The following is an 8,876-nucleotide window of genomic DNA, read 5'->3' on the forward strand; positions in this document are numbered from 1 at the left end:
TCTGCTTATAAAAAATGAGTGGATCCCTGGGATAAAAAAACAGATTTCAGCTATCCACTTAGACCAGGGGCAGCAAATTGCTTCTGTAAAGGGTCCAATGGTAGGGTCCAATGGTAAATATTTTAGTCTTTGCTGGCCGTGCAGTCTATGTTGCAACTTATCTCCTCAACTCTGCCACCATAGCCTGGGAGCAGTCTGATAATGTGTAAACAATGGTCACGGCTGGGTTCCAATAAAACTTTATTTACAAAAACAAACAGAGGGCCAGATTTGACCTAAAGGCTGTAGTTTGCCTTGTACTAAACTATAAGCTCCATTTGGGCAGGGACATATCTGATTTGTTGAACAGTTTATACCCAGCTCCAAATGCCAGGTCTGTTTCTTGGTAAACATTTGTTGAATGACTTAGTGAGTAAACTATCAATGTGACATCAATGGACAGATTATTCCAGCTTAAATTTGAAAAAAATTGTCTTTCCTGTTGGCTTTCTGACTGATTTTCCTTAAAAATTGTGAAAATCTATCTATTACTAAAATCTCACAGTTTGAGAATATCACAGAGGACTTCCCTGGTGGCACAGTGGTTAAGAATCTGCCTGCCAATGCAGGGGACACAGGTTTGAGCCCTGGTCCATGAAGATCCCGCATGCCGGGGAGCAACTAAGCCCGTGCACCACAACTACTGAGCCTGTGCTCTAAAGCCCGTGTGCCACAACTACTGAGCCCACGTGCCACAGCTACTGAAGCCCGTGTGCCTAGAGCCCATGCTCCGCAACGAGAGAAGCCACCGCAATGAGAAGCCCACGCGCTGCAACGAAGAGTAGCCCCTGCTCGCCACAACTAGAAAAAGCCCGCGGGCAGCAACGAAGACCCAATGCAGCCAAAATAAATAAATAAATAAATAAATAAATAAAATTTATTTTTAAAAAAGAGAATATCACAGAGAATACATTCATGGCCTGGATTCTCAGGTGGCTGAGTTACCTAACCAGCTAGAAGGACCAGGACGAAGAACATTTTTTTAGGAGCAAAGCCATGATATCTGTGCCCCCATTCAAGCCTGTATATCTCACTGGTGTTATTCTACTGGACAAAGGTCTTGTCTTCATGGAGTTTACATTCAATTAGTGGAGGTAGAGTACATAAGTACATACACTCGTGTTCGGAGGTCTTAAGCGCTATGAAAAAAAACTTGTTTAAAAAAAACTGGGAGGCTCAAAGCCTGCTATTTTATCTAGAGTGGTTTGGTTAGTGTACGGAGCAGCACACACAGTGGAGTGTGGTGGGGTGCTGTGAGCGAGAAGGAGGGTGGGAGCAGATTGGCTCAGCCGTGTAGACGGGGGTCAGATTTGCAGCTGTGGTAAGGATCTTGGATTTTGTACTAAGGGCAATGGGAAGTCATCAGAGAGTTGACAGCAAAGGAATCACATGATCTCGTGTTCCTCTGGTTCCTGGATGGAGAATAAACTGAATGGAGAGGCGAGGAAGCAAAAAGGGAGACAGTACCAAGGAGGGGTCCAGGGCAGGGGTCCAGGGCAAAGAGGAGAGTGGGCTGGACTAGAGTAGTGCAGGTGGTAAGGAGTGGCAGGACTCTGAATATTTTGAAGGTAGACAACAGGATTCACTAATGGATCTGATGTGGGATGTGAAAATAAAAGAGGAGATAAAGCTGACTCCAAGGCTTTTGGTCTGAACATCTGGATGAATGAAGCTGCTGTGTTTCAAGATGGAGAACACCGAGGGAGAAGAAGGTTTAGTTGGAGGGTGGGAGGTAGAAATAATCAGAAGTTTGGGGTATGTTAAATTTGAGACATCTATTAGGTACCCAGGTGGAGATGTTGAGTACGCAGCTGGATATATTTGTCTGGAGTTCAGGGACAGGACCAGGATGGAGGTATAAATTTGGGAGCTATTAGTGGGAAGCAGCCGCATAGCACAGGGAGATCAGCTCCGTGCTTTGTGACCACCTAGAGGGGTGGGATAGGGAGGGCGGGAGGGAGACACAAGAGGGAGGGGATATGGGGATATATGTGTGCATATAGCTGATTCACTTTGTTATGCAGCAGAAACTAACACACCATTGTAAAGCAATTATACTCCAATAAAGATGTTTAAAAAAATAACTGAAGTCTCTAAAATAGAAAACTTAAAAAACAAATGTAAAACTTCCCTGAAATAAAGGAAAAATCAAATAGTCTAAAAAAAAAAATTGGGGAGCTATTAGCATATTTAAAGTTATGGGAGTCGATGAGATATTTTGGGAGTGACTATAAAAAAAGAAAATAAATACCTGAGGGCCGAGCTCTGCAGTCAGTCAGCATTGAGAGGGTGGGAAGATGAAGAGGAGATAGCAAAGGAACTTCCAGTAAGGTAGAAGCAAAACCTGGAGAATATGGTGTCTCAGAAGTGAAATGAAGAGTTTGTCAGGAAGGATGGAGTGATCACCTGTGTTGAATGCTGCTGAGAAGTGCAATAAAGCGAGACCTGGGAACTGACCATTGGATTTGGCAAAGTGGAAATCACTGGTGGCCTGAGAAAAGTAGTTTCTCTAAAGTGGTGAGGGAGAGAGTCTGACTGGAGTAGGATCAAGAGAGAGTGGGAAGAGAGGAGGTGGAAATATTGAGTATAAGACAACTCCTTTAAGGAGTTTTTGCAACAAAAGGGAGTAGAGAAAGGGGGCGGTGGCTGGAAGGGGTGGCTCCAAGAGATTTGGTGAGATGTTCTCCAGCAGCCTCAGCAAGTAGCGTGGAAGATGGTAACTAGACCAGTTCAGGGCTGGGGACTGCAGAATGGGTGCGGCAGGGGGATGGGAGGCCAAACCATCCAGGGTGCTGCTCAGAATGGCTAAAGTAAGCCCCCTGGGACTGGGTTGGATGGCCAAGGAGGCAAAACCATGATCCTTAGGAGGAAAGAAGTAAGGGAACCAGAGAGATAGGACACTGTGGTCAGAGAGAAGTACATGGAAAATTAGAATCAAAGAAGTAAAGCATTTGATGTCAAAGTCTATACTGCAACATTGAGAATGGCTTTCTTAATCGGAGTGTGATACCAAGATGAATGAGGAAGAACAACCAGGAAACAAGAAGTTTAGAAGACAAAGTAATAGTGGGGAGAGAAAGAAACTAACATGTACTGAGGACCTACTATGGGCTAGGTGCTTTTTACATGTACTATCTCTTTAAAATATCTTCAAAAGCCTGAGATATTAAAATTCCCATTTTATATCCAGGGAAATTGCAATTCAAGAGGTTAAATAACACGCCCAAGGTCACACAGTTAGCAAATGGTCAGAATTTGAACTTGGTTCTGCCTGGCTCTGAAGCACATGAACTCCTGTTGTCCGTTCTTCCTTCCTTGCTGAGGTACAACTTATATACACTGACATGTACAAGTCATACTTGTATAAGTTACAAACTACACAGAGGTAACTATCACCCAGATCAAGATATAGAATATTTACAATGCCCTAGAAGGGTCTCTCATGCCCCTCTCATTTTGCATCCCTCCAAAGGTAGTTTTATGTGTCAACTTGACCAGATCATGGGATGTACAGATAACTAGTTCAACATTATTTCTGGGTATGTTTATGAGATTAGCATTTGAATCCATAGACTCAGTAAAGAAGATTGCCCTCCCCAGTATGGGTGGGCTTCATCCAATCCACTGAGGGCCTGAGTAGAACAAAAAGGTAGAAGAAGGCAGGAACTGCTTTCTCCCCGCCTGGCTGCTTGAGCTGGGACACCAGTCTTCTTCTGTCCTGCGTGCTCCTGGCTCTTAGGCCTTCAGACTGAGACTGGAATTTACACCACTGACTCCCAGGCCTTAAAACGACACCACTGGCCTTCCTGGGATTCCAGTTTGCAGAATGCCTCAGCTTGCAGGTTTGGAGCCACAGTAAAGATTTTGGATTTTGTACTAAGTGCAATGGGAAGCTATCAAAGACTTGAGAACAAAGGAATGACATGATCTGGTATTACTCCGGTTGCTGTGTGGAGAATAAACAGAATGGAGGGGCAAGAAAGCAAAAAGAGAGATGTAATCTCCCTTCTCCATAATCACGTGAATGACCAGTCAGAGCAGGGGCTCATGGAGGTGATCGATGGAGTATTAGCTCAGGTCTGTCTCACAGTGGGCCCAGTAGGTCCCCAAACCCATCCTGTGATTATCCCCCCAGTTCTGGAATGCATAATTGGAACAGATGTACTCAGCAGCTGGCAGAATCCCCATGTTGGTTTGCTGTTATGTGGAGTGAGAGCTATTATGGTGGGAAAGGTCAAGTGGAAGACACTAGAATTGACTCTACCTAGGAAAATAGTAAACCAAAAGCAATACCACATTCCTGGAGGGATTTCAGAGATTAGTGTCACCATCAAGGACTTGAAAGAGGCAGAGGTGATGGTTCTCACCACATCCCCATGCAACTTGCCTGTTTGGCCTGTGCAAAAGACAGATGGATCTTGGAGAATGGCAGTGAATTACCGTAGGCTTAACCAGATGGTGCCACCAATTGCAGATGCTGTACCTGATGTGGTTTCATTGCTTGAGAAAACTAGCACATTCCCTGTCACTTGGTATACAACTATTGAACTGACAAATGCCTTTTCTCCATCTCTGTCCATAAGGTCTACTAGAAGCAGATTACTTTCATCTGGTAAGGCCAGTAATACACCTTCACTGTCCTACCTCAGGGGCATAGTTGATGTCAATCCTCTGTCATCATTTAGTTTGCAGGGATCATGATTGCCTTTCTCTTCCACAACATATCACACTGGTTCACTACATTGATGACATTATGCTGACTGGACCTGGTGATCAAGAAGTAGCAACTACTCTAGATTTACTGGTAAGACATTTACATGTCCGAGAGTGAGATAAGTCTGACAAAAATTCAGGGGCCTTTGACCTTAGTGAAATTTATAGGGGTCCAGTGGCGTGAGACATGTCAAGATATCCCTTCTAAGTGAAGGGTAAGTGTTGCATCTGGCCTTTCTTATAAAAAATTAGAGGTACAATGCCTAATGGGTCTCTTGGATTTTGGAGGCAATATATTCCTCATCTGTGTGTGTTGCTCTGGCCCATTTACCAAGTGATTCAAAAAGCTGTTAGTTTTGAGAGGAGCCCAGAGTAAGAGAAGGCTCTGCCACAGGTCCAGGCTGCCATGCAAGCTGCTCTGTCACGTGGGTCATACGATCCAGCAGATCCATTGATACTTGAAGTGGCAGTGGCTGATAGGGATGCTGTTTGGAGCCTTTGGCAGCCCCTATAGGTGAATCACAGCACAAGCCCTTAGGACTTTGGAGCAAAGTTCTGCCATCCTCTGCAGATAACTACTCTTCTTTTGAGAAACAGCTATTGACCTGCTACCAGGCCTTAGTATAAACTGAACAAATGACTGTGGGCCACTGAACTACCATATGACCTGAGCTGCCCAACGTAAACTGGGTGTTATCTGACCCACCAAGCCATAAATCTGAGCATACACAGCAGCACTCCATCATCAAATGGGAGCTGTATGTATGCGGTTGGATCCCAGCAGGCCCCGAAGACACAAGTAAGTTACATGAAGAAGTGGCCCAAATGCCCGTGGTCCCCACTCCTGCAACACTGCCTTCTCTCTCCCAGGCTGCATCTGTGAACTCAGAGGGAGTTCTCTATGATCAGTGGAAGAGAAGACTCAGACCTGGTTTACAGATGGTTCTGCACAATATATGTAGGCACCATCCAAAAAGTGACAATTGCAGCACTACAGCCCCTTCCTGAGACTGCCCTGCAGGACAGTGGTGAAGTGAAATCCTCCCAGTGGGCACAACTTCGGGCAGTGCACCTAGTGGTATACTTTGCTTGGAAGGAGAAATGGCCAGATGTGATTATATACAAATTCATGAGCTGTGGCCAGTGGTTTGGCTGGATGGTCAGGGACTAAGAAGGAACATGATTGGAAAACTGGACAAGGATATTTGGGGAGGAGGTATGTGGATAGAACTCTCTGAATGGGAAAAAACATGAATGTATTTGTGTCCTATGTGACCTCAACAGAGGAGGATTTTAATAATCAAGTTGATAGGATGACCTGTTCTGTGATATCAATCAACCTCTTTCCCCAGCCATATGAACAAAGTGGCCCTTGTGGCAGGGAGGAAGGTTATACATGGGCTCAGCAACATGAACTTCCACTCACCAAGGCCAACCTGACTGTGGCCACTGCTGAGAGCCTAAACTGCCAGCAGCAGAGACCAACACTGAGTCCCTGATGTAGCACCACTGCCTGGGGTGATCAGCCAGCCACCTGGTGGCAGGTTGATTACACTGGACCACTTCCATCATGGAAGGGTCATGTTTTGTTTTTACTGGAATAAGCACTTACTCTGGACACGTGGATTTGCCGTCAATTGTGTGCAATGGATTTGCACACAATGCTTCTGCCAGAACTACCATCTGTGGACTTACAGAATGTTTTATCCCCTGTCATGGTGTTCCACACAGCATTGCTTCTGATCAAGGAACTCACTTCACAGCAAAAGAAGTATGATAATGGGTCCATGCTCATGTAGCTCACTGGTCTTACCATGCTCCCCACCACCCTGAAGCAGCTGGTTTGATGGAACGATGCAAAGGCCTTTTGAAGACTCTGCTATGTTCTCCAGAAGGCTGTGTATGCTCTGAATCAGCATCCAGTGTATGGTGCTGTTTCTCTGATAGCCAGCATTCAAGGGTTTGTCACCGGCAAAGCTCACTCGGGTCCCCGGAAAAAATAAGATGGAATCTAGGCGATACGGTCTAACCTCTTCTTTTGTGCTAAGTCTAGTTTCACTCACCTATAGGGTGGCGTGTGCAGAGGCCTTGGAATTGACAGGTTGGATCAGAGTTCCCAGCACAGAACCGCTGTGCCTGACACCCCAACTTCTGGGGCTGTGTGCTAAACACCTCAATTCAAGATGGCGGCAGCACGACGGGTGCAGAGAGGCTGCGCCTGGCACTGCAATTTGGAGCCACGAGCAGCGCAGCTGTACCGCCCGCCAGCTGATGGCTGAGGCTGACACTGACACTGACACGAATCCTATAAAGCTGCCCCGCCCACAGTCTGTCAGGAGAGCGTGGACTCCAGAGCAGGAGATCCTGCTGCTCTGTTCTTTCATCAAAGAATAAAGCTTTCCTTTGCTTCGAACTGAACTGTGTCTCCTTCTACTGGCCCAAGTGACATCCGGCAGGTGGACCCCTTGTTGGGGCCTGACTTAAAAGGTTAGTAACAGGTCCAGGAATCAAGAGGTGGAAATGGAAGTGGCACCACTTATTATTACCCCCTAGTGACCCCTGAGGAAAATATTTGCTTCCTGGTCCCACAACCTTATGCTCTGCTAGCCGGGAGGTCTTAGTTCCTTCGTGAGGTAATGCTTCCACCTGCAGATACAACAGTGATTCCATTGAACTGGGAGTAAAGACTGCTGCCTGCTCACTTTGGGCCCCTCATGCCTCTGAATCAACAAGACAAAGAAAGGAATTTTGGTGTTGCCTGGGGTGATTGGTCCTGACTAAGATGGGGAAATCGGACGCTTCACAATGGAGGTAAGGAAGAATGTGTGAAGTACAGGAAATCCCTTAGGGTATGATTACCACACCCTGTGATTAAGGTCAATGGAAAACGACAACAACCCCATCCAGGCAGGGCTACTAACGGCACAGACTCTTCAGGAACGAGGGTTTGGGTCACCCCAGCAGGTTAAGAACCACAACCAGGTGAGGTGCTTGCTGAAGGTAAAGGGAGTACAGACTGGGTAGTGGAAGAAGGTAGTTAAAAATACCAGCTATGACCATGTGAACAGTTAACAGAAACAAGGACTGTAATTATCATGAGTATTCCTCTTTATTTTGTTATGAATATGTTTGTGTGTATGTGTGTGTGCTATTTGCAGCACAGTAATTAATGTTTATGGTTATGATTTGGGGTCGTTGACAAAAAATAAATTGCATTTAGTCTTTTTTTTTTTTTGAGGCTGGGAAAAGTGGAAAGCACTTGAAAAAACGTTTCACAGAAAATAGTTAAAAGAAATGTATTTTAATACTTCAAGGTTGGTCTTCAGTTTAATTGGAACTTCACTAGTCAGGAATACAATGTAGTAGATTTGTTAACAGCCCTTTTGAGTCAGGCCCCAGCATGGGTCCTTCTGCCCGCTGTCATGGGAGCCAATAGAATGAGACTGAGTTCTGTTCTGAAGCAAAGGAAAGCCTTATTTTCGGATCAAAGAATGGAGAGATTCGAACCTGTACTCTAGAGCAGGGGTCCCCAACCCCCAGGCCGAGGGCCGGTACCGGGCGAGGCCTGTTAGGAACCGGGCCGCACAGCAGGAGGTGAGCAGCGGGCGAGCTAGCGAAGTTTCACCTGCCGTTCCCCCATCGCTGGCGTTACCGCCTGAACTATCCCCCCCTCGCCCCGTCTGTGGAAAAATTGTCTTCCACGAAACCAGTCCCCGGTGCCGAAAAGGCTCGGGACCTCCGCTCTAGAGCACAAGCTCTCCCCACAGGCTGTGGGCGGGGCTGCTTTATAGGCTTCCCGGCAGCATCAGCGGGGAGGGGAGGGGGCGGAGTTCTCCAGTGCCGGGTGCAGTGTCTCTGCCCACAGGCCGCCGCCATCTTGGGCTGAGGTGGAGTGTGTAGCCTGTCTAGCTGAGGTGTTGGGCGCAGACGTTTCACGCTATGAACTCGGGTCGGAAGTTCCGGGTGCAAGGCCTCTGCACACGGTACGCTATGAGCAAGTGAAACTAGACTGAGCACAAAGGGGGAAAAAAAAAGGTTAGACTTTATTTTATTACCCATATTCTATTTTTATTTCCTGGGAATTGTTAATGGGCTTTGCCAGTGACAGATTCCGTGAAATGGTC

The sequence above is a fragment of the Orcinus orca genome, chromosome 12, assembly GCF_937001465.1.
Source record: "Orcinus orca chromosome 12, mOrcOrc1.1, whole genome shotgun sequence".
Lineage (NCBI taxonomy): Eukaryota > Metazoa > Chordata > Mammalia > Artiodactyla > Delphinidae > Orcinus > Orcinus orca.